We start from the raw sequence: 27,080 nt of genomic DNA, 5'->3' as shown, positions 1-27,080 counted from the left end.
CTCACTATGTACACAGGCTGGCCTTGAACCCACAGATCCTCCTGCCTCTGCCTCCCAAGTGCTGGGATTAAAGGTGTGCACCACAGCACCTAGTTTAAGTTTTTCTATTTTTTTTTCCTGAAAATTCTTACTAAGGTTAATGCTATGTTATCTGATAAACTTTATTTGTACCCTTTTAGAATAAATGCCATTCTTCATTGGTTTATAGTATGAACTCCACCTACTATAAGATCCTACCACTCCTAATTTTTTTCATTTGTATTTACATACCTCTGTTCATCTTTCAAAATGCCAATGTAGTTATCTTATAAAGAGGCAAAACTAGAATCTAATATCAAAATAATTCTTTTATGGTGAGTTAAGCCTTGTTTTTTCCTTCTTTTTTTTTGGTGTGGGGTTACTGACTTCAAAGACTAGAGCATTCTAAGGCAAGGCTCTACCACTGAAATTCACTTTTTCCCTATCATTTTGATCTCTTTGAGACAGGGTCTCCAGGTAGCCCCAGTTGGCCTCAATCTCAGAGATCCACCTACCTCTGCGTCCTAGGTGCTGAGATTAAAGGCTAAAGGTGTGAGACACCCCACCCAGCTAAGGCATGTTTGGCCTGCCACTTTTTACAAAAAGATAAAGAAAAAACAAAACAAAACAAAAAACCCCAAACCCCAAAATGCATGTTTAGTCTTAAGAGTGCCATGTTTTGCTCTATGTAAAATTTTCTTGGACTAGATTTTCTAATGGGCTTTTGGCTCTTTCAGTATTAAAGGCTTGAAGTTTTGTTCTGGAGGTCACCTTTATAGTCCTGAATCACATAACTAGGATATGTTCTGAGAAATGCAATTAGAAATGCTGTGTAAGGCTGGGCGTGGTGGCACACGCATATAGTCCCAGCACTTGGGACTACATAGTGAGTTCCAGGACAGCTGGGGCTACAGGGAGACCCTTTCTCAAAAAGACCAAAAAAAATAAAAATAAAAAAATAAAAAAATAAAAAAATAAAAATAAAAATAAATAAAAATGCTGTGTAAACAATGTAGCATGTACTGAAACTAAGACAACTACAGTACTACTAGGTGACAGTCTTATAGGACCAATCTGTCACTCACTGAAACTTCATTATATGGCATAGGATTAATTATAATTTACATTTCTATTTAGATGGTATTTACCAGTTATTACATATGAACAATGTTAAAACTAGTATGTTTCCTCTTCCACTGATTTAAAAGTACTTAACAGTGGTATCTTTAATGTTTATTTTGAAATGTTAAATATGCTTATGTTTCTATTGACTTATTACTTGACTGAGGATCTTTGAGTATCTTTTGGGCTCTCAGTTATCCTAATGATACAATGATAAATTTATCCCACTGCCTTGAACTTGTGACTCTCTTGCCTCAGTCTCCAGAGTAGCTGAGATTACAGGCCTGTGCCACCAGGCGCTAGCATCTTTAATTTTACTAGTTTTATCATTTCTGCATCACTGAACTATGTAACATCAGCATTATATTCTGACAAGATCAGGCACATTCAGGGAGTTATGGCTACAAACAACTATTCTGCTATTAAGATCTCCGTATTTCTTTTAGTCCTCAGGGGCATGTATAAAATACACTCCATGCCTACCACTAATCCTTTCCCCAGATAGCTCTGTTGAGGTTTACACTGCTTCTGCAGAAAGCCTTCATACAAACAGTATTCTCTGAGTTCTATGTGTTCCTTAAAGAATAACATGGTTTGTTATGAAAAATCTTAAACTCCTACTTCCTTATTTTTATAATGTTGCTCCTACAGCGGCCCCAGCCTGATTTCAACAACTTACAAATGATTTGGGCAGATTCTAGGAAGTGTGGCTGTCTACCAACCATTCTGAAGGTGAGTTTTACTTGGCACAGATGGTCTTTTAATACATAAATTTCAGCTCAGTTAGCTTTTCTTCAGTCATATCTTCCCCAGATATTCTGTTGCATTGTTTTGTTTTTCTTCTACAGAGGTTTCAATTTTATGTTCTGGACCTTCTAAGAGTTCTATCCTTTTCATTTTGTCTTTGTTTTGCTTTCTGAGACAGGTTCACATATAGCCCAGGCTAGCCTCAAACTCTTGCCTCTACCTCTCAAATGCGAGGATTACAGAAAGCACCACCACATTTCAGCTTTTCTTGGCCTTTTGTAGAACTTCTAACATCTCTTTTTTCACAATTTTGTCTCAAGAACCGAGGCTGGCCTGGAACTCCCTATGTAGGACACACTGACCTCAAATGTTTGATTCTCCTGCCTTTACTTCCTAATGGAGAGTTAAGGTGAGGACTCTCACTCTTGATTCATATTCTTTGTCTCTGTCATCATCTGTGTCCTTCTCCCCTCCCCACTTCCAGGATCTCTTATAGTCCAGGCTTGCTTTACTTACTACAAACTAAGGATAACTTTGACCTTGAGATCCTCCTTGCCTCCATCTCCCAAATGCTCACATTACAGGCATACTACCAGGCTGACTTCTTATTTTAATCAGATCTCTGTTTTTTTCACATCTGTCTGCTCCTAATTTCATGTGCACTTCTGAATTTTTGCTTTTTCTTCAAATTATTTTTAAAAAATATTTTATTACTTTATTTTTTAATTTTATGTATATGAGTGCATTGCCTGCATGTGTGTAAGTACACCCGTGTCACACAATGCCTACAAAGGTCAGAAGAAGGCATCATATTCCCCTGGAACTGGAGTTATGGATGGTTGTTAGCCACCATGTGGGTACTGGGAATCAAACCCAGGTCCTCTGTAAGAGCAGCCAGTGCTCTTAACTGCTGAGTCCTCTCTCCAGCCCCCTTCAAGTTCTTTTATACATTCTCTCAATTCATATTTCATCTCCTGTCACCTTGCTATCTCATTCCTGAGTTCCTCCATATCTATTATAAAATGATTTTTTTTTGAGGCAGGGTCTTCCTGTAGCCCCACCTGGCCTAGAATTTGTTATGAACCATAAAGTGAGATTCTGACTAAAAGTGTGTGTGGCAAAGAAAAGAGAGGGAGGGAGGGAGGGAGGGAGGGGGAGAGAGAGAGAGAGAGAGAGAGAGAGAGAGAGAGAGAGGAGAGAGAGGAGAGGATTTTCATCTGTTCTACAAGAACATTTTTCTAACGTGTTCTTTATATTTTGGTAAATGTTAGCTTTTGTAGTTTTCATTGCAGAATACACTGGTTCCTATTGATGGGGAAGGAAAGAAATCAGGTATCACAGAGCAAAGACTCTTCTCAATGCCAGCGAGCTGTTCCTGCCTGTGGGGCTTGTGTGTGTGTGTGTGTGTGTGTGTGTGTGTGTGTGTGTGTAGTTGTTTAGCTCTACTTTCTCTTCCTTAATCAAGTCAGTTACTTCTGCTGCTGTCATTACAAATGAGATAAGCTTTTGAATTTCAAGGTGACCCCCTCACCTCTAGTGAGTAGAGGTAAGCTCATGGCTTCTGCCCTTCTCAGATGCTTTTGATAGCCTTTAATAATCACACAATCTTTCAGTTCACTGAAATGAATGTTAGAATTTGCTTTTTTAAAAATTCTTCTTCTTTTTTTTTTTTTTAAAGTCTTTTGAGACGGTCTGGTGTAGCCCCAGCTGGCCCTGATCTCATAGGGATCTGCCTGCCTCTGCCTCCTGAGTGCTGGGACTAAAGGTGTGAGCAGCCACACTGGGCTCTTCCTTATTTTTTAAAAAATAATTTCTAGATAAAAACACAGACTAAGGCAACTGTATTTGTTCCAAAAGACTATTATTGTCTGTGAATGTTTAATTTATCAATGCTGTTTTGGAGAGATGGGAGACTCTCAAGGCTAAATTCTTTTGGTTTCTCTTTACAGCACATTGTAAAATACAGAAAAACTAACAGTAACCTACAGGTCTAATAGTGATTAAATCAATTCCAGTATACATGTAAAATATTATGTACCCAGAACCATGTTGGGCAGATGTGTCCTCCGAGGAAGCTAGAAAGCAACTCAGAGACTCAGAGGGGGCGGGTCTAGAGACTGAGGCCGAGAGACGCTGAGCACACTGGGAATCGCCATTTTGACACAGGAATCAGAGCCTCAAACAGCACGGGAGAAGGCCACAGAACAAGCTTTGGTGGTGCGGATCTCAAAGCTTAACCAAAATGTCGAAAATGGGCCATGGACTTTGTAAGTCACCCTTTCCGGGACGTCATAAACCTTGCTAAAACCCAATAGAATGTATTATGTCGGTTTTCTATTCGCGTTAGGACAGCGAGATCCAGGAATCCCAGAGGGTGCACGCAGGTCTCTCAGGATCTGGAGAGGATGTGGCGTGACAAACCATTTCAAAGAATATATATGTAGATGTACTTCTAGTAGGAAAAATAAATGAATATAAAAGTACACATGATGCTAGTACATACAATTTTACATATATTTCTATATATTTTGGGAATTTACTTTCAGCAAATGAAGTATAATATCGCTAGTTCAACTGTTGCTAATTTTCAATTTCTACATGTTGATCTAAATTTTCAAAAGTTTTTATAAGCCTGCAATTTATGATTTATTACTTTCTCCTCCTTCCAGAAAAAGGTGGTTAACTGCAGTGCAATTAGTGATTTTTTATTTTTTACGTTTGGTCTTTTTTGAGACAGGGTCTCCCTGTAGCCCCAGCTGTCCTGGAACTCACTACATAGACCAGGCTGGCCTCAAACTCACAAAGCTCCACCTGCCTCTGCCTCCCAAGTGCTGGGACTACAGGCGTGCACCACCATGACTGGCCAGTGATTAGTTTTATGTAAGAAAAAAGTCTACTCTTCCTAAAAATACTTAAAAAGACACATTTTAATCCCTAAACAATCCCTAAACTTCTGTTCTGTCATATGTAAAATATTATGTCTGATGAAGGCTGATACGAGAATAAAACCAGCATTTATCACCTCCCTAGAACAGTGACTGATAAATGATGGTTATTATTGTTGCTACTAAACAGAAACTTCTTATCATTATTACAAAAATTCTATGTTTCTCCATATGTCAAGTTAAATAACTGGTACACACACATACTTTCAAAAAAATCTTGTTATGCTTATTAAGTTATACATTGTTTTGACTGTGTATTAAAAAGTCCATGCACTAATATTATGCACTTTTTATACAAGGAAAATAGACTCCAGCTGAGTATTTAGAAAACTTAATTGCCAAACAATAATAGGCTAGAAATCCATATATGAAATACTTGGGACCATAAGAGTTTCAAATTCTGGTTCTCTGTCTTCTGTCTCTAAGTTTTTTGAGACAAGGTTTCAAACTGGCTGATCTCAAACTCACTATGAAATGGAGGCTGGTCTTGACAGTGGCTCTAAAATAAACTCCTGATCCTCCTGCCTCCACCTACCAAGTTCTGAGATTATAGGCATGTTCCACTACAATCAACAAGCTTCAGATTTTTATATGCCTGGATACTAGTTGTGCATTGCTAGCCTTACGGTAACTATAAATAACTGTAAGTACCTGAGGCTGGGATATGGGTAGCTACTAAGAAGGCCTAAGAATGCACAAAAAGAACATATAAACGGTGAGCTGGAGAGATGGCTCAGCAGTTAAGAGCACTGGCTGCTCTTGCAGAGGACCCTAGTTTGGTTCCCAGCACCCAATGGTGGCTAATAATCACCAATAACTCCAGTTCCAAGGGATCTGATGCCCTCTTCTGGCCTCTGCAGACACTGCACATATATGGTCACACCTACATACATACAGGCAACACAGTCATACACATTAAAAAAATATTAAAAGGAGATGAATAAATACTGAAGAATCCACTGAGTTAAAAATCTTTTAGCAGTATCTAAAAGAGTGGAAGTAGTCATGCATGTGGCTCATTCACGAATAAACAGGTCTGTCCAGGGAAGAATCCTGTGAAAGCAAAATAGGCCCTAAGTATGGAAGATTTTGAATTCTGGGCTGAAATATTTAGATGTTCCATGTGGTTTAAAAAAAAAAATCATCACAAAGACAAGAAAGTACCTCATTCCACTTTAATTTCCTTTCTTGCAAAAAAAAAAAAAAAAAAAGGCAATAAAGTAAATTGAAGAGATGAACAGAGCAGGATGACACAGTGAAAAGATTATGTACTGTAACACTCCCATTTCCTACATCTGACCCACTTCTTCTCACTAATAGGCCATTTTTCTTTTCTCTAACTGTGGCATACTCATTCTTCAAGTTTACTCACCAGAGGTAGTGGCCTGTAATCCCAGCACTTGAGACACAGAGACAGAAGGATTAGGGGTTCAAGATCATCCTCAACCCCGTCCCATCCCAAGCCAAGCCAAACCAAGTCAAACCCAACCCAACCCAATCTACTTTAAATATTCACGTTCTCTGGGAATCTTTGGAAATCATTTCAATCCTGAGTTTGCTTCTAGCCTTTTAAAAAAATTATTATTTTATTTTATGTGTATGCGTGTATTGCCTGCATGTAGGTAAGTGCACCTGTGTCGTTTAATGCCCGTGGAGGTCCGAAGAGGCTTTCGGATCCCCTGGGACTGCAGTTACGGACAGTTGTTAGCTGCCATGTGGGTGCTAGGATTCGAACCTGGGTCTTCTGCAAGAACAACCAGTGTTCTTAACTGCTGAGCCATCTCTCCAGCCCCGCTTCTAGACTTCTTATTAGTTACAGGCAAACTCACACATGCTAGACTTCTTACACCAGTGCAAAATCCAATTTAGATTAAAAGGAGAGGATATCAAGCTCACCTAAGTGGCTCAAGATACACAGCCACCCTGCTAGAGGATACAGCAAGTGATAGAAATTAAGCCATAAGTAAAAGTTTGGCTAAACCTCCCTAAATATTTCATACTTTCATTCAATAACACTTAATATTTTATATTAACAGGCTTATAAATTACACAATCTTTCAATAAACAAATCAAATAACATTTACCAAGATTTAAAACACAAATTCCCTCCAAACTCATCCAAACATATACATTAAATATGTGCATTTTGGGCCCATCAATTATACCTCAATAAAGCTTAAAAGATGAAATGAAATTCCTGAAATTGTGCAATAAACATGTAAAGATATCTGCATAAGGTCATTTGATGTAGCTCAATAATAGCAAAATTTAATTATCAATAAGAAAAATATTTTAATAAATATGGTATTTATGTAAGGGATTATTCAGCAACTGTAAAAAAATGAGATCACGTTGTATATACACCAATATGAAGGAATGCCAAGAATAGCTTAAGTAAAAAGCAAAACTTAACTTACAAAATAATTCATAATTTAAAAAGTGCTTATACACAATGCATTAAAAGCTTAAAAAATAATCACAAGTGATGAGTTATGTTTAAAGAGTAAAAAGAACACTGAAAATTCCCAAACTAACTCCCCTCTCTGAAGTATTAAATACTTCTATATTTTCTAATTCACTTATAAAGTTAAGAATTTTGCCTGGCATAGTGGCACACACCTTTAGTTCCATCATTCAGGAGGCAGAGGCAGGTAGATCTCTGTGAGATTGAGGCCAGCATATATATATAAATTAATGAAAACTCATGTATTCCCAGCTATGGTTACAAGGAAACCCTGTATAAAAAAATTGATGAAAACTTATGTATTTATTATTTGTTAGATAAGCTATTTTTTTTCCCTTCAGTTTGCTATTTTCCTTAACTTCGCTTACAAACCTTCATTTTTTTTGGAGTAAACCTCTCTCTCTCTAATGTGTGTGAGTATTATGCCTATATGTAAGTGAGCCCATGTCATGCAGTACCCGCAGAGGACAGAAGAGGGTGTCAGATCTGGAGTTATGGATGGTTGTTAGCCGCCATGTGGGTACTGGGAATCAAACCCAGGTCCTCTGCAAGAGCATCTAGTACTCTTAACCACTAAGCCATCTCTCTAGCACCCTGTAGTAAATTTCATGAAGTGTCTGTCATTAAAGCTTTGGACTTTTTTTCCTTGTTTAGGGAAAGTTTTTCCAATTCTTTTATAACATAAATATTGAGGGTTTTTTTTTTTTTTTTTTTTTTTTTTTTTTTTTTTTGGTCTTTTTGAGACAGGGTCTCCCTGTAGCCCCAGCTGTCCTAGAACTCACTATGTAGACCAGGCTGGCCTTGAATTCACAGAGATCTGCCTGCCTCTGCCCCCGCTGGGATTAAAGGCATGTGCCACCACGCCCGGCAAGCTTTTAATCATTATCATTTGGAATATATTTTTGATGCTGCACGAAGTAGAGAATTGATTAAATGTTTCTGCAAATGAATAGTCAATGATGTCACTATCATTAAATGAATGTAAATCCTCTCCTCAACGTGAAATATTTCCAATTATAAATGGACACCTGAATTCACAGAGGTAAAGAAATCTGCTAGATAAGAATTTTACTTTCTTTTTTCAAAAGTATTAACTAGCTAAAAAAAAATTTTTTTTGAATTTTGTATGTATGAGTATACTGCCTGTATGTACGTAAGTGTACCTGTACCATGCAATGCCCACAGAGGCCAGAGAGGGCATCGGATCACCTGGAACTGGAGTTAATGAATGACTGTTGGCCGCCGTGTGGGTGCTGGGACTCAAACCTGGGTCTCCTCTGCAAGAACAGTCAGTGCTCTTAATCACTGAGCTATCTCTACAGCCCCTTAACCCAGAGTTTTAAGCATCTAAAATCAGTTCACTGGGAATCATTACACAAATCTCAACATGGTTCACCCCTTCACTGAATAATGTAATTTTTTTTTTCTTGACCAATCATGTCTAAAACAAAATGACAGCGATTGGGGATGTAGAGCAGAGCACTTGCCCTGTATGTTCAACCCTCAGCATTCCAACAAAAGCGACACTAAATAAAAAATTAAGTCACTTAGTAAGAACAAATTATAATTTTACTTGTATCTTTTTGTAAGTTACTAGATAGAACAAGCATTTAAAATCTGTTCGTTTTTCGGTGGTGAGATGGCTCAATGGGTAAAGGCACTTGCCACCATGCCTGACAACCTGAGTTCCAGCCCTAAGACCCACACAGTGGAAGAAGCCTGATTCCCCAAGTTGTCCTCATTTCCACACCCATACAAACGTTAAAAAAAATTTTTTTTTCAGAGAAATTACTTTCATTAGGTGTGGTGGTGCACACCTTTAATCCCAGCTCTTGTGAGGCACAGGCAGGTGAATCTCTGTGAGTTCCAGGCTAGCCAGGTCATGTGGTTATTAAATAAAAGTAAATAAATAAATACATAAACCCCCCCCCCCCCCCCCCCCCCCGCCAAAAAAAAATTACTTTCAACCACATGAAAAATTAAGTTCCTCTCCAGCCTGTCACTCTTTTAGAATATAATTTAAGGGCCAGGTGTGGTGGCACATACACACCTTTAATCCCAGCACTTGGGAGGCAGAGGCAGGTGGATCTCTGTGAGTTCAAGGCCAGCCTGGTCTACACAGTGAGTTCCAGGACAGCTGGGGCTACAGGGAGACCCTGTTTCAAAAAAGACCAAAAAAAAAAAAAAAAGTGCAAATCTTATTGCTATATCATTCATGTGCATGCACCCACACCCACACCCACTCCCACAAAAAAAATAAGAGGTGTTGAATATTTTTAACTGATGAAAGAATTTTTTAATGATTTATTTCAACACCTCAGAAACTAACAGTCACTAATTTCTTCAGGGTTAAACCCAGTTTTATGAAATTTATCAGAGACATGAATCTATACTCACTAAATTTTTATCATCCAGAGTTCAGTCAGGCACATAAAGATAAGATATGTATTTGTTATCATAATCTAATTGATACAGAAAGAATTCTATGCTACAGTGACAAGTTTATTCTAGAGGGTCCCAAGTATTTAATTTTATTTTTTAAATCTCTATTTGAGTTTCTGCTATCAGTTCTTTTCAACTGTAAATTATACAACCAATTATGATCATAAAGTTACTGTGATTATAAATGCCAAAACTTCACAAACTAATTAGCAGCTAAAATATACAGCACTTAAAAATATATATATTTTTTTCAAATAAAAAAAAGAACTCAAGCTGGGTGTGGTAGCACACGCCTTTTATCCCAGCACTAGGGAGGCAGAGGCAGGCAGATCTCTGTGAGTTCAAGGTCAGTCTGGTTTACATAGTGAGTTCCTGGACAGCTTGGGCTACAGGGAGATCCTGTATCAAAAAGACCAAAAAAAAAAAAAAAAAAGAACTCCATGGGGATTATTATCAACCAAAAGTGACTTCATATCACAATCAAAAGTACCAAATCATCACTTTTTAGCCAGCTTCATTTTATTCTGTTAAGAATACAACGGGCAAGAAGATCTTTAGCTTACTTCATACTGCTTAACTAACTTTATGCCTGATGATTAGTAACTCTCCACTGACTTTCTCTTAAGGTACTGGCAAGTCTATTCCAGGACTCCAAAAAAATTCTGTAAAACTGACTGTTTTAAGATATGGCATATAAATAAAATCAGGCAGTATTTATTTTTCTGTGGCTTGATTATTTTACTTAATATAATGTCCTCCCAGTACATCAATGTCATCTCTCATACTGCACAATACCCTTGTTTTATTTGTTTTTTTGAGACAAGGTCTCCCTGTAGCCACAGTTGGCCTGAAACTTGCTATGTATACTAGGCTACCCTTGATCTCAGAGATCTGCCTGTTTCTGCCTCTAGAGTGCTGGGATTAAAGGTGTTTACCACCTCGCCCAGCTCACAATATCCTTTTTAAAGGCTGAATAATATTCCAACGTGTGTGCATGTATGCTTGTGCATTTGTAGTTTATCCATTCATTTGTTAATAAAAGGTGGATTGTTCCCATACCTTACCTATTATGGATAGCAGTGTTACTGCTATTAACATGGGAGAGCTAGCATCTCTCCAAGATAGTTTCAGGAGCTGGAAACTCAGTGGTTAGGAGCACTAGATGCTTTTTCAGTGGACCCTAGTTTGGTTCCCAGCACCTACATGGGGGCTAACAACTGTACGTAACTCCAGTTCTGGGGATCTGATGCCCTTTTCTGGCCTCGGTGGGCATTGCTTGACATGGGTGCACTTACATACAGGCAGGCAAAACACTCATACATATCAAATAAACAACAAAAAGATACTGATTTCAGTGGCTAGGAATATAGTTCAATGGGAGCTTGCCTAGCTCTATGAGGCTCTAGTTTAATCCCCAATATTAGGGGAAAATACTGGTTTCAACTCTCTTTTGGATAAATATCTGGAAGTGGAATTGCTAGATAATATATTGGCTCTATTTTTTAGAAACCTCCAGTCTGTTTTCTATGGCAGCTGTTCTACTTTGCATTCAAGGAACAGTTGACAAGGGCTCCAACATTCTACCATCCTCCCAGTACTTGACTGTCTTTTAGGGGCAGGGGAGCAAGGCAAGCACTTTACCACTGAACTACATTTCTAGTCTCATCCTTCGTTGTTGCTCCTAACAGTCACATAACAGAAGTGTGAGAAAACATCTTAGCATTGACTTACACTTCCCTGGTGGCTGAGGATATCAAGTCTCCTTTCACAAACTTGCTTGCTATTTGTGTGTCTTTTTTAGAGAACTATCAAGTCCTTAGTCCACTTTTAATAGGGTAATTAGTTTTCTTGCTATTGAGTTGTAGGAATATTTTATGTATTTTGGAAATTAACTCCTGATCAGATAAATGGTGTGCAAATATTTTTCTCCAGTTTGACAAGCTGTTTTTCTATTGATTTGCTGTACAGAATCTTTTTACTCTGAGGTAGTCCCTCGGGTCTGTTTTCACTTCTGCTGTCATACCTATGAAAGCACTGCCAAGACCAGTGTCATAAAGATGCCCTCCCTCTAGAATACACATATTGAAAAACAAAGAAATATAAACGAGCAACAAAAATTACCTCTAGTTAAATCCTAACTTCCTACCTAGTATCTCACCAATGTATTTCAGACATTTCAAATGAGTGTGTATTGTTTCCTTTTATATGCTAACACATGTCTATAATTGGTATATAGAATTTTTCTAGCGCCCTCAAACCAGAGATTTAACATAACAGACTCTGGTCAAGCTCCTGACACCCAGATTCTCCCAGCTCAGCTTATCAAGTCTGAGATTTTAGCTAAGAGCTTCTCAAATCAAATCTCACAGAAGCAGAGAGCAGGTTCCCTGTAGAATCAGAATGCTTCATAAAGCACCCTGGGAGTTACAGCTGCTACTTGATATGTAAGGTGCCTCAAGTGCTGTCTGTCACTGCTGCTAGGGTACTAGGATTCTAGAAACATATTTAATTTAAACCTGTTTTCCTACCTTTAATATCTAAGTAAGAGGGGGAGGAGTATAATATAAAAGGACAATACCATGAGAATAAAATGAATGACTCCAGTTCTATAGGCACTCCTTTAACAAGGTACACATTTCTTAAGTAATATACATAAAATGCTAAGTCTGGGGTTGGAGAGATGGCTCAGAGGATAAGAACACTGACTGTTCTTGCAGAAGACCAGGGTTCGAATCCCAGCACCCACACGGCAGCTAACAACTGTCCGTAACTCCAGTTCCAGGGGATCCAACAGCCTCCTCTGTCCTCCTCAGACATTGCACAACATGGGTGCACTTACCTACCTACATGTGGGCAATTACATGCACACACATAAAATAAAAATAACAAATAAAATATTTTTTAAATGCTAAATCTTAGCTCAATTGTTGGGCCACGGCCATTTCTGAAACATGGCACAAAGGTAATAATTAAAGAGTAAAACATTTTCCAGACAGCAAGGGGCAACAAACCTATATCTTAGTAACATTTAACAAAAAGCTCTATTAGATAAGCAGTCAAAGGATACACTCTGCAAATGAAATTCTAGTTTTACACACACACACACACACACACACACACACAGGAGCTATACAGATAAATATACATCTAAATCTCTATCTCCATTCTTGAAAATGTATGTGTATCTGATTTAAGGAGGAAAATACAGGCTGGCTCAGGAAATAAATTACTGATCTAAGCAATGGAAACATTGATTTTACTAGTTAGAAGAAAAAGTCACAGGTTAAAAAAAAAAGAGCCAAAAAGCAGGTTACGGTAAAAGCAATATCCTTTTTTTACAATTCATCCTGATGGAATATTTTCTTTAAATTCAGCTTAACTTTAAATACCTTAGAGGCAAGAACTGTGTCCACATAGTAACAACTAACCAATTCAAACCCCACTGCTTTATACTAACTCAAACACTACAGAAAAAAATATGAGTGTCTCAGCAGTCAGCATTCAAAACACCCTAATTAAGAAATCATTCTTGGGGCTGGAGAGATGGCTCAGTGGTTAAGAACACTGGTTGCTCTTGCAGAGGATCTAGGTTTAGTTCCCAGCACCCACATGGCAGCTAATTGTCTATAACTCCAGTTCCAGGGATCCAATCCCCTCTTCTGGTCTCCACAGGTGCTACATGCACAAATGCTCTTACATTCATTTGGGCAAAACATTTATACACATAAAATAAAAATAAATAAAATTTAAAAAACCAACAACACTCTCAATAGAGCATGAGGATGCCTGCCTATAACCCTAGAACTCCAGAGGCTGAGGCATGGGGACTGCCATAAGTGAGGCAAGCCTGGGTTACAGTGTGAGACTCTCTCAAAAATATATAAAGAAATCATTCTGGATAAAAGGGGGTTTCAGGCTCCTTATCCCCAAACTTTTGGGCACATTTACAAACATAGCTAAGTAAAACAAAAATTTAAAAAAAAAAAAAAATGAAAGGAAGATGGTAGTGTTCTATAACCTGCTTCTGTGGACAGGAAGGACCACCTGTTAGCATTAGACTCGCAAGTACTAAAAAGTAGACTTAAAATAATGCCGACTCCCTCCTTTAATGTCTGAGGTTATCCATCCATCTCAAGCAAGTAGGTTCTAAGGAACAGAGCCTCACCTGTCATTCTCAGGGGATAGTGTATCCCAGGAGTACAAATTTACATATCACAAGTCCATTAGCATAAGCTTTCACTTGAAGAACTTACCAAGGAAGCTGGTAGACACACTTTTTCATCTTCCTCCTATACATCAGGAATAGATAGAATTAAGGACTGGAAAACACTGAGAGTGAAGTATGCCTCAAATTTTCTGTCAAAGTTTTACAATTCTTAAAATATGTTGACTGTAGATAATAATGGGCAATTGAGGATAATCAGGAAACCAGAATATGAAAATAACTGACCAAATAGGGGGAAAAAATGTTTTGCTTCTTAAGATAAGGTCTTACTTTGTAGTCCAGATTGGTCTGGAACTCAATTCATTTGTGCCCAGGCTGGTGTTGAATTCTAAATCCTCCTGCCTCCACAAGTATGTGGCACCTGCTCAGTGCAGGGATCTTTAAAGGCCTTTAAAAGGACAAGCTTAAAATTTATCAGAAACAGGTCCCAAACTTAAATGGAGAAATGAAACTACTTATGACTTCAGTAGCAATAGTTTTTGGAGTGGATAAATAAATCACTTGTAAAGTCCACAATATTTTTAAACTCCTAAATGCAAGAAAAATGTCCTCCCAGGGCTGGAGAGATGGCTCAGCAGTTAAAGCACACTGGCTGCTCTTTCAGAAGATCCAGGTTCAGTTTCCAGGACACACATGGCAGCTAACAACCACCTGTAACTCTAGTTCCAGGGGATCCAATGCCTTCTGACTTCTTTGGGCACTACATGACACAGATGCACTTACATGCATGCAGGCAATATAATCATACACACAAAATTTAAAAAAAAATTTAAAAAAATTTAACCCATAAGCAGACCTGTGAAATACCAGCTACTCAAGAGGCTGAAGAAGGATTGTTTGAGCCCAAGAACATTTCCTGGCCAGCCTGGGCAACACAGCAAGTCCTTGGCACTTAAGAAGAAAAAGAAAAAAGCAGGGGTTGGGGGGGGGGCATAACTCAGCTATTTTAATACCAAATGTGGTAGATGAAAAAATGAAAACAGAGGACATGGCATTCTTCTCCAGGTTTTTTTGTGATTAACTATTAGTGGATTGAAATGTTAAAGACATACCAAGAGACTGAAAAGTAAATGCAGTAATATCTGAAATACAATCATACTTCAATTGTTTTACTGACATAATTATGAAAGGCCATGTTCAAATGTCTTAAAGCTGTCCTATCTTCTATTTATTTTTTTGTTGTTGTTTGTTTTTGAGACAGGGTCTCCCTTAGCCCCAGGTGGCCTGGAATGTGCTATGGAGACCAGGCTGGCCTCAGTCCCACAGAGATCCACCTGCCTCTGCCTCCCAAGTGCTGGAATTGAAAGTGTGCGCCACCAGGCCTGGCTTATCTTCTATTTCTTGCCAAATAAATGGAAATTCTGTCTTTGGGAAAATGTAAGCAATGTTATATGTTGATCTAAAACTCACAAAGAATGTGTACATGTGTATATCAAACCATACAGACAATAATGCACATAGTAACTTTGTTCCTGATACTCAGAAAAACAATTTCTATATCACTAGGTTTGCCATTCACCGAATGGATACGCTGTAGCATATTCAAACAATGTAGTATTAAAATTAACATGCTAACCCAACAACGTGGATAAAGCTCACAAATACCAGGAGAAAGAAGCAAGGCACACAGAACCATACACTGGGTGACTATAAAGTTCAAAATCAGGTGCAACTAACTAATCCAAAGGATCAGAAAGATGGTGTGGGGAGTAGTTACTTAGGGACCTTAACGGGGACTTTAGGAGGCTCGGCATGTTTTAGCTCTCGAGCTAAGCGTTACTGGTTACACAGCTATGCTCACTTTGTCAAGTCATCAAGCTATATGCTATTTGTACACTTAGCATACTTTTAATTACAAGTTTAATTTTAAAAAGATAAATGAAAATTATTTTTGTAATTTACACACATACACACATATGTGTGGAAAATGACCTTTGCTGATTCAGATAACTCACACACACACACTACCACTTCTACCTATCCACCTGGACTTCTCTCTAGGCCAATCCTCAAACCAAAATTAGTTTTAGGGAGGTAGGGACAGAAACTTTAAGAAAAAAAAAATTGAAGTCAGAAGTAGATCAGGAAAAGCAGTGTGAATAATGTGGTGCTTGCAAGAATTCTCTACTCACCCCTTCCTCCAATATATCAAATCTTTAATTTCATGAACCTCCTCAACCTTTTGGCCTAAGATACCATAATTCGAGAAGTAGTAGTGCAGATTCTTAAAAATGCAAGAGCCTTTTGGAGCTCTAGTCAAGATGCCAGTAACTAATTCATCCACTACTGTGAATTAATTCAGCCCTTACTTTAACATATACCTGATCTTGTAAAGAAGAGACAGACCTAAGTGACTATCCAATTTCCTGTATAACATACTTGGGGGCTACAGAGATAGCGCAGCAGTTAAGAACACTGACTGTTCTTGCAGAAGACTGGGGTTCAAATCCCAGCACCCACATGGCAGCTAACAACTGTCCGTAACTCCAGTTCCAGGGAATCTGACAATCCCTTCTGTCCTCTGTGGGCACTGCACAACACGGGTGCACTTACCTACATGCAGGTAATACACGTGCAAACACATAAAAAAATAAATATTTTTTAAAAATTAAAAAAAATAAAAAACACAATTTCCTGTACTATAAAATTATTGTTAAAATATTAGTTTTAAAAAAGTCCTTGCTTTTTTATTCAAACAAGTCTTTGATCTTTTTTCTTAAATCATTTTTTGATTTATTTTTAAGTGTATGAGTATTCTGCCTGCACATAAGTACACCAGCATCATGAAATGCCTGTGGAAGCCAGAAGAGTGTTGGGATCCCCTGGAACTGTAGTTACAAACAGTTGTTAGCCACCATGTAGGTGCTGGGAATCAAACCCTGGTCCTTTGCAACAGCAGCAAGTGCTCTTAACGACTGAGCCATCTCTCTAGCCCCTTCTTTGATCGCTTTTTTTTTTTTTTTTTTTTTTTTTTTTTTTTTTTGGGGGGGGGTCTCCCTTAAGCCCCAGCTGTCCTAGAACTCACTATATAGACCAGACTGGCCTCGAACTCACAAAGATCCGCCTGCATCTGCCTCCCAAGTGCTGGGATCAAAGGTGTGCGTCACAGCACAGGCCCTTTGATCGTTCTTATCTGTAAGATACAAGTTTGTAAAGGCCCCTACTTCCCTCTTGTTAAATTAAACTTACTTTTCCTCTTGTTAAATTAAACTTACTTTTTTTACTTTAAAGTGACTTTTAGTGGGCTGGAGGGATAGCACCGCTGTTAAAGGCTCAGGCTAACAACTAAAGTGTTTTTAGTTTTGCTTTTCTTTCTTTTCAAAAAGGTATGATGTTATGTGGGAAGAAATAATTACTAACCAATTCTGTCCTTAAAACATAGGAAGTGAATAAAAAAAGTTTATCTTCTTCCTCTTCCCCAGCTACTTTATCCTAAGTGATAAATCCTTATAAGCCACCTGCTCTCACACTTGTGCTATGTTGTATGGTACAAGAAACAAAACGAATGCTTGGGTATAGAAAAAAAGTTCATATTTAACTCTGAACACTAGGCAAGAAAGCAATAAACCCAAGTAGAGTTGGCAAGCCAGCAAAGACTAATCTAATTCAAGTCAGATGGCAGGCTGGAGAGATGGCTCAGCGGTTAAGAGCACTGACTGCTCTTACAGAGGACCCAGGTTCGATTTCCAGCATGCACATGGTGGCTAACAACCATCTGTAACTCCAGTTCTGGGGAAATGTGACGCCTTCTTCTGACCTCCCTGGGGATTGTATGACACAGGTGCACTTACACACATGCAGGCAATACACTCATACATAAAATTAAAATAAATTAAATATTTTTTTAAAAAAGAAAAGAAACTGATGCCAAAGGGTTGAACCCACATGGTAGTCAGTTAATTCCAGACCAAAGAAAAACTTTCAACATTGCCACAATCCAACTCAGTCATCTGGCAAGCAGTGCTGTTCAATAGAGGAAACAGTGAAACTAAGATTATCACTGTTATCAAACATAATCTAAAGCACAAATTCTACCCCTCAAATGTTTATGCTTGAAACAACTGAAGTCTTCATAAACAAAAACCAAAAAAAAAATTGGCAACCTTTTTCTCATGAGAAGTGGAAAAATTCCGTAATTTTTTTTTTTTTGGTCTTTTTGAGACAGGGTCTCCCTGTAGTCCCAGATGGCCTGGAACTCACCATGTAGACCAGGCTGGCCTTGAATGCACTGACATTTGCCTGCTTCTGCCTCTCGAATGCTGGGATTAAAGGTGTGTGTCACCATGCCTGGTTCCTTTAGTCAACAAACAGGAGCATAGCTTTTAATAATTTTTCCTTTCTTCTTTTTGAATATAACTTCACAACGTTCCTTTTGTTAGAACACAGACTGTTTGACAATAGAGAATTTTTAGAGACTGGGAGAGTACGCAATAATCATACAGAACTTACACTTGCTTTAACATATTATCTTATTTGAGATGTTTTAAAATGAATAAAAACATGTTCAAAGTAAAATTACTTTCGGTATCTGCCTAAAACCAAATAAATTATGTAAAGGAAGTTAATTGATCTCATTTCTCTATTTTCTTTAATATTTTCTTTTTTATTTTATGTGTAAGAGTGTATTGCTTGCATGTAAGTGCACCCATGTTGTGCAATGCCTGTGGAGGGCAGAAGTGGGAGTTGGATCCCCTGGAACTGGAGTTACAGATGGTTGTTTGCCTCCATGTGGGTGCTGGGAATTGAACCTAGTCCTCTGCAAAAACTGCCAGTGCTCTTAACTGCCAAACCATCTCTCCAGATGCCATTTCTCTATTTTCTAAGATTAAGTTTAAGCTCACATGCATTGTGCTCACCAAATATTAGGAAAAAATAAGCTACTCATAAACATAAAAACTGTTAAGGAAAACAAACTCAGTTCGTAAACTATTTAAAATTACTACTAGAGTCCAATATTAGTTACAATTTTCCCCTCTTGAAATATTCCATCTATAACCATGAGCTAAAATGACTTAACATCCTTTATTCATAACTTCTGAGTAATTCAGGGGAAATTTACCCTTCTTTGTATAATAAGTGCTAGTGACCTCATCAAGATGCTGGAAAAATCATGCTGGTCAATCAGTGCAGTGCCTTCTAACAAGTCTACAAAGCAAGGCAAAATTATGATCAGGTTATTTGGAAAATGTCAAGCCAGATGACTGATAAATGATATCAAACTAATGTGCCTATCTCTTTAAAAAAAATTGATGAGATTAAAGAACAGATCTGCTGCAAGAGCTAAGTTATTCCCTCCTCTGAACATGATGGAGACATTCTACAAATGTGTTCTGGCATCTCCCTTTATGTGGAAAGAGTGAGTAACATGAATCAATTTAGAAATTCTTTTTGCTATTTCCTATGCATCTTTGCTATGTTAATAGTGAGCCTCAGTTTCATCACTTGTTGAAAAACGCATAATGAAATATACTTTCCAGACTTGCTGAAAGGTTAAATGAAATAGTATCATTAAAGTGTTTGGGGACTGGAGAGATGGCTCAGTGGTTAAGAGCAGTGCATCTTGTGCAGAGGACCCGGGTTTAATTCCCAGCACCCACATGGTGGTTAACAACCATTCCTAACTCTAGTTCAGGGGGTCCAACGCCCTCTTCTGACCTCCTCAGGCATTGCACGACATAGATGCACTTAACGTACATGCAAGCAATATACTCATCCACAAAAAGCAAAACTAATAAAACAGCAAAAAAAAACCAAAACAAAAACCTGGTCTGTTGTATATTAGTCCACAGCAAAAAGTTAATGTTTATTGTACCAAATACCTGTTTCTTGTTTCCTTCTTTTTTTTAATATATATATATATTTCTTTTTATTATTTTATGTGTATGCGTGTATTGCCTGTGTGTAGGTAAGTGCACCCGTGTCATGCAATGCCCACAGAGAACAGAAGAGGCTGTCGGATCCCCTGGAACTGGAGTTTCGGACAGTTGTTAGCTACCATGTGGGTGCTGGAATTTGAACCCAGGTCTTCTGCAAGAACAGTGTTCTTAACCGCTGAGCCCCAAAACAAGGTAAAACCCCCAATTCATTAAATTTAAGATTGTTTATATACAATTAAAAAAATCAGTGTTGCTGAGTTTCAGTCAAGCCATCTAGATCAAACTTTTGGGTATGCCTGAAATTCTGTAATGTTTCATTTTGTATACAACTGATCCAATCTCTCTCTCTCTCTCTCTCTCTCTCTCTCTACTGTTTCAAAGAGTTGAGTATGATACTAGGTAAAACTGTATTATGTATAATAAGGTACTCTGTATCTTATATCCTCACACTTTTGGGGGGGGGTTGGAGGGGGGTCTTTTTGAGAAAGGGTCTCCCTGTAGACCAAGCTGGCCTGGAACTCACCTGCCTCTGCCTCACGAGTGCTGGGACTAAAGGTGTGTGCCACCAAGCTCATATCCTTACACTTGTATAAGGCAAGTGTTACCCCATTCTAAACACATGAAGTAAGGCACAGTGGTTACACTGCTTGCCTATGTTAAACAGCTAATCAGTGGTCAGACCCGCTGAGTTCTTCACATTATACTACTTAACCACCTCATCCCTTATATTTTGTGTCTCCATAATTTTGCTTCCAGAGGGCAACAAATGCAATTTGGGGGCTATTTTGCCAACAGTCTCACATACTAACCTGAGTTGTTCAGAAGAATGTAATTCAAGCTAATACGCATATTGGAAAGTGAAAACTAGAATAATACTTCAGAGCTAAATGAGATTTATACAAAATGAAAATATAGAGAATTAGGAAGACAAGAATTCTTACATTGAAACAATTCATTATTATAAATTTGTTATTTTCAATATTTAAGATTAAAAAAAAGGTAGAGAAAATACAGTTCCATAGGTTCCATTGTATTCCTGGATTAAACCAACCATGAATTAAAACTATTTGGGAGGAATACTACATTTGTACTGAAAAACTGTGTCATGTATAATAATAAGCCTTTTCCTTATTATCTCCAACAAGACAATGTAACAAATTACAGAGCATTATGTTGTACTAAGTATTATAGGTAATCCAGAGATGGTTTACAGTACGGGAGAGGTTATGTGTAGGTTACACACAGATTCTATACTATGACATTTTATGGAAGGAACTTGAGGATCCAGATTTTGATATAGGGATCTTAGAACCAGTCCCCCAGGGACACTGCAGGATGACTAGCCTTGAATTCTCCCAAATGGGGAAGGGGGGATGGCTGGAAGGCAGATAGTTATCCTCAGTAAAAAGTCAGCAACTGCAGGTGGTTTGTGCCTCACCTGACAGGTTTTCAAGCTAGCTGGCCTTTCCATGGGTTTTCTATAATTTCAAGGAATTTCAGCAGACACATTTTAGGCCTCACCACCAATAGAATTTAACATTAACACTGATACTATTGATTTGCATCCTTTAATTTCAAAGCCTTGTTAAGCAGGCTCTCAGAAAAAAGAATGAAGAATGACACTTTTCTCATGGGATCTTTTTGGAAGGTTCACACCAGATAGAGAGTACTGTCCCAGAGCACTTAACTCCTCAAATAAAAATCACACCGCTTCTCCCAAGCTCCTACTAGGCTGCAGAGCTTCCTTCTACAAGTGATATAAAGAATCTGAAGGTAAAATACTATGAGCCAAAAGGGTCACACTGTAGGTACACCTAGCACTCATGACTATAGAACCCAAACTACTACAGAATACACTCAGCCTCATCAGAAGATTTTAGGTAATACTGCAAATACTGAATTATTCTAACAAGCTCAATTTTTAAAAAGCTCTTAAGTCCATAGTCATAGATCATCTCTTTATACCACCGGTATGGGAATAAAGAAAAACTACATTTTCTTTTTTTGGTCTTTTTGAAACAGGGTCTCCCTATAGCGCCAGCTGGCCTGGAACTCACTATGGAGACCAGGCTGGCCTTGAACCCACAGAGATCCTCCTGCCTCTGCCTCCGGAGTGCTGGGAATACAGGCACGCACCACCATGCCCAGCTAAGAAAGACTGCATTTTATACTATAAAATTATTTCAGACCTAAATAGTAAAAACCTATATACATTACATCATTACATTTCTTGAACTATACTACTTCATAGTTAAATTTTTGGCAACTCAAAACAGTCGCGTTTCCCACTAACTAGAAATTATTCCTACTTTCAAAAACCTCCATGTAAATATTATTTTCACAATCAAATGCTTTTATTACAGCTTCATGAAAGAGGAGCTAAGTAACAGTGATGGATTCCAGGCAGAATTTAGTAAGTGAAGGCAGATGAACTTTCAAAATTTTAAATTGTGCACATACACTACCGATGAGATGGTCTTGCTTTGTAACCCAGGTTAACCTAGAGATCATGAGCCTCCTTCCTCTCCTTCCCTAGTGCTGAGATTATAAGGGTGTGCCAGCCATGCCTAGGGAAAAGAAATTAATCTCAGCATCTAAAAACTACTCATAGGAGCATCTACAGCACTTCTGCAGACTTGTTTTCCCTGTACTTCTAAAAGAGAATAACAGCCGGGCGTGGTGGCGCACCCCTTTAATTCCAGCACTCGGGAGGCAGAGGCAGGAGGATCTCTGTGAGTTCAAGGCCAGCCTGGTCTACATAGTGAGTTCCAGGACAGCTGGGACTACAGGGAGACCCTGTCTCAAACAAACATAGCCAAAGGAAATGAATTCAGTATGGTAAAAAAATATATATATGTATCTATATTGCCATGTTTACTATTCATAATAGCCAGGAAATGGAAACAACTCAAGAATCTATTAATTGATGAATAAAAATGGTAGTGTACAAATACACACATACACATGCATACACACATATTATTTAGCTAGAAAAATGATGAAATTCTGTCATTCTGGTGACGTTTGTTAAGTAAAATAACTCAGGCACAGCAGCAGATGAGAAGACCTCCTGCTCTTGCAGAGGATTCAGTTTGGGTTCTCAGCATCCACACTGCAGCTCGTAAGTCTGTATCTCTGGTTCCAGGTGTTTCAACACCCTGTTCTGGCCTCTGCAGGCAACTGCACACAAATGATGTGCATACATGCAGGCAAAACACGTAATTTTTTTTTTAAGTAAATCTTTTTTTTTTGAGACAGGGTGTCCCTGTAGCCCCAGCTGTCCTGGTACTTATTATGAAGACCAGGCTGGCCTTGAACTCACAGAGAGCCGCCTGCCTCTGCCTCCCAAGTGCTGGGACTACAGGCATGTGCCACCATGCCCGGCCTAAGTAAATCTTTTTTAAAAAGCTGATCTAAGCTGGGCATGGTGGCATACACCTTTGATCCCAGCACTTGGAGGCAGAGGCAGGCAGATCTCTATGAGTTCAAGGCCAGCCTGGTCAACATAACAAGTACCAGGCCTGAGGGAGCTGGGGCTACAGGGAGACCCAGTCTCAAAAAGACAAAAAAAAAAAAAGTTGATCTCATTGATGTTGACAGTCGAATTAGTGATTACCAAAGAGTAAGGAGAGTTGGAGGGAAGGTGGTCAAGTTAAAAAGAAGTATGTACTGGTGTTCCACTGTTATAGCAGAGTGTCCACACAAACAATAATGTACTATGTATTTCAAAAAAGCTAGAAGAATTTTGAATGTTTTTTTAATCACAAAGACATGATAAATATTTGAGAAAAAATATACTTATTTGATGCTTACCCTGGCTTGAACCTTACTCATCTACATATGTACTGAAACATCATGGGACCCCATATAAACATAGCAATTTTTATCAATGTAAATATATATATATATAGAGAGAGAGAGAGAGAGAGAGAGAGAGAGAAACATCAAAAAATCCAACCCAATACTGTCCAATTTTATTAAATCATGAAATATATTATCAGATTATGATATGGAACACAATTATTTTCTTCTAGCCTAAAGTCATACATAAAATCCCAAACTCAGAAATTTCAGACTGAAAAAAACCACCAAAAACCTTAGTCAATATACAGTCTTAAACAGTAGACAGTTTCCACTGCACAGCAACTTCCCATGAAGTACCCAGGCTCCCCTTTCCCAATGTGGCTGTAAGAAAGCCTCTTCCAGGGAAGTCATGAAGAGTCCTGCTAAGATGTCACTCCAAAAGTTTCAACTACTCTTCAAATATTGATCATTGCATATAGAGAAAATGTATGTGTGTACAAAACAAACATATATATTTATAGATTTATACATAATAGCACTGTCAGAAAAAAATTTTATTCTAATTAAATCTTGAGTGAGGAAGCAACTAAAAATCAATCTGAAAGAATGTTTGAAAAAAACTTTTAATTACCACTAAAAAGCTTAAAAGTGAAACTTCATATGAAGTAAGTGAATTTATACATGGATTGAACTAACTTGTCTGAAATCAGTGACTCTCCCTTTGGCTGACTACCTGAACAGTTGTCTAATATACAATAATGAAATTCTAGCCAAGACTAACATAAGAGTCACATATACAGGAGTTACTAAAAAGTTAAAGAAAAAACAACCACAAGTATCCATCAGCTTTAATTCCTTAATTCCCTTATGAATTATTTTTAAATTTTTATTTATTTAAAGAGCAAGGGCTGGAGGATGGCTCAGTGGTTAAGACTACTAGCTGCTCTTGCAGAGGGCCCAGGTTCGATTTCCAACACCCACATGGCAGCTAACAACTGTCTGTAACACCAGTTCCAGGATCTGACGCCCCTTTCTGACCTCTGTGGGCATTGTATGACATAGATACACTTACATACATGCAGGCAAAACACACATACATGCAGGCAAAACACACACATAAAATAAAAATAATAAATAAAATATTAAAAAAGAAAAAGTATGCCTGTGTGTGCAAGGGGGAGGGCATATAAGGAGCTCAGAGACCCACTTGTGGATGTCAGTCCTCTCTTTCCACCATGTGATCCCAGGGATTGAACTCAGATCACTAGGCTTGGGGACAAGCACCTTTACCAACTGAACCATCTCACTAGCCCCCTTGTAAAATTACTAAATCTAGCATAGTCTTAAATCTCAACAATAAAATCCCCCTTTCAAACTAGAAATACTAACTCTATATGTACCCTAAAACTTTTAAGAGAAAGAACATTCTTTTTAGCTGACTTCTGATCAATGTGTGAAATGTACATTTTAAAATGTAATCAAAATGCTAATTTTTCAAAGAATGATATATATCTGTACAAAAGGCTAGCAAAATATTTATCATTTTAGTTTTTAAATTTATCTTAATGTTTTATTCATTTTCAGGCCACTTATTTGCCCCCTGAAAGACTCAACACTATTCTCCCTGAAGGCTAATCAGCAAGTTCTTTTCCCCTCTGTGCCACTGAACCTCCAGAACAGTTTCTACTAGCTGCAACAAAGCAACCATCTACAGTGCACTGCACTTCCCCTCCGTTAGGTACACAATACAATCCTGATTCACCAAGAGCTGTCAGTTTATGAACAGAAAGAAGGCTGACACTCTGGCATGTGAGCCCCAACAACGAAGACACTACTTCAATCACAGGTAGAAAATAATTTTAAATAAATGAAGAAAGCTGTTCAGGGTGCACCTCAACTAGATTGGAAACTGCATACAAGTGGTGAAATGGAGATGTAGAACATTTAAAAATACACAATGGGAGTGAATTAAGTTTGGCTGACACTTCCATTGGTAACAGTATTAACAAATCACTACACTCTGAAAAGCCTTACCATGCTAATAGAATCCATAATATTGAACCTAACATTTCAATTTTGCTTGTGTTCTCTCTGTCTCTCAAAAAAAAAAAGTGAACTCCATTATACAGCACCAATTCTGGAACACCTGAATATTTGAATGGACATCAGGACCCTGGTATGCATATGTGAAAAGTAATGATGAGATTTTTAATTTGCAAAAATATAAACAAAAAATTAAAACATTTTAAACAATTGTTTAAAACATCACTGTCTTTCAAGCAACATACGGCAAATTGCTTTCTCAAAGACTATTTGTAACAGTGACTAAAAACATTTTAAACTATTTTTCAAACTAACAATTCTTTCAAAGACAATAGTTAAGGAAAGGATAAAAAAATTTAAAAAATATATATTTAAACTCAGTCTTAATCAAAGGAGGTATGGCAACCAACGCATGTAAAATTAACCTTAATCCGACAACTAAAACACGCAAAATGTCTCCTAACAATTCTCCTTAAAACAACCGTACACAAAAATACCGTACTGACTTCCACCCCTACTGCAAACAGCTAATAATAAAGACACTAGTTATGTTTGGAGATCAAGGTGCAACATTCACATCTCACAGACCTCCCCAAAAAACCACATCATGAAAGCAAAACTGAACATTATTTTTGCTAAAGCAGGAATCCAACCCCAGGGAGCCTCAGCCATTAGACAATGGTGGTTACCAGACAGCGCTGCACAGTTGGGTCCAAATGACACATTTCACTAGGCCTTGGTCACAACACACACGCGCGCGCGCGCTCACACACAGATACACACACGTTCTCAAGGGGCCGGTTCTATGGCAGGGGTGCTCAAACCCCACCAGGGGAGAGACCCGGGCACCGCGGCGTGCTAGGGAGCAGAGGCGAGGGGGGACGACTCAGCGGAAGGGTAACTGCACTGCACACGAGGGAGGGGGCTGGAAATGGCCGATGGCTTCTATATTTATTTATTTAAAGGTCTTGATTTAACGGGTCCTTCCTTCCCAGGGGCTCGGTAACTAAATGCAAACTGCGCAGCAAGGACCGTGGGGTAGGGAAAGCAGGCGCTGCTCCCCGCACCCCGTGACCAGGGAGGGGGGACAAGTTCCCGGCCCACGCCGCGGACCACTCAGACGCCCCTCTCCTCCTCCTCCACCACGAGAAGGGGGAGGCCAGCACCGACAACGGGAAAACAAGTTCCCCAGCCAACCCCACCGCCTCAGCGCTGCCAGCCGTCCCCCCACCTACCACGAGAAAGGGGGAGCCCAGACCATGCACAGCGGCAGCAAAGGGGGAAATCCCACCCGGCGCCTGTCCCCGGTCGCCAACAGACTCCCGCGGGGTCCGCGAGCCAGCCGAGAAGCCCCAGGGAGGGTGGGGATGAGGGTGCCGAGCCCCGAAACCAAA

At 38.7% G+C, this 27,080-nt stretch overlaps 1 protein-coding gene across 1 annotated transcript in view; it reads right to left on the bottom strand.

Moving 5' to 3' along the window:
• Nucleotides 1-27,074, bottom strand: part of Fbxo11 (F-box protein 11) — a 90,641-nt gene extending 63,567 nt beyond the window's left edge. The window contains exon 1 of the mRNA XM_008823047.3: nt 26,922-27,074. The gene's annotated coding sequence lies outside the window, so the exon portion shown is untranslated. The remainder of the gene's footprint in view (nt 1-26,921) is intronic.
• Nucleotides 27,075-27,080: the final 6 nt, after the last annotated feature.

This window comes from Nannospalax galili, unplaced genomic scaffold, assembly GCF_000622305.1.
Source record: "Nannospalax galili isolate Female #2095 unplaced genomic scaffold, S.galili_v1.0 scaffold286, whole genome shotgun sequence".
NCBI lineage: Eukaryota > Metazoa > Chordata > Mammalia > Rodentia > Spalacidae > Nannospalax > Nannospalax galili.
The sequence above is the reverse complement of the archived record's forward strand: the minus strand, read 5'-3'. Positions and strand labels throughout refer to the sequence as shown.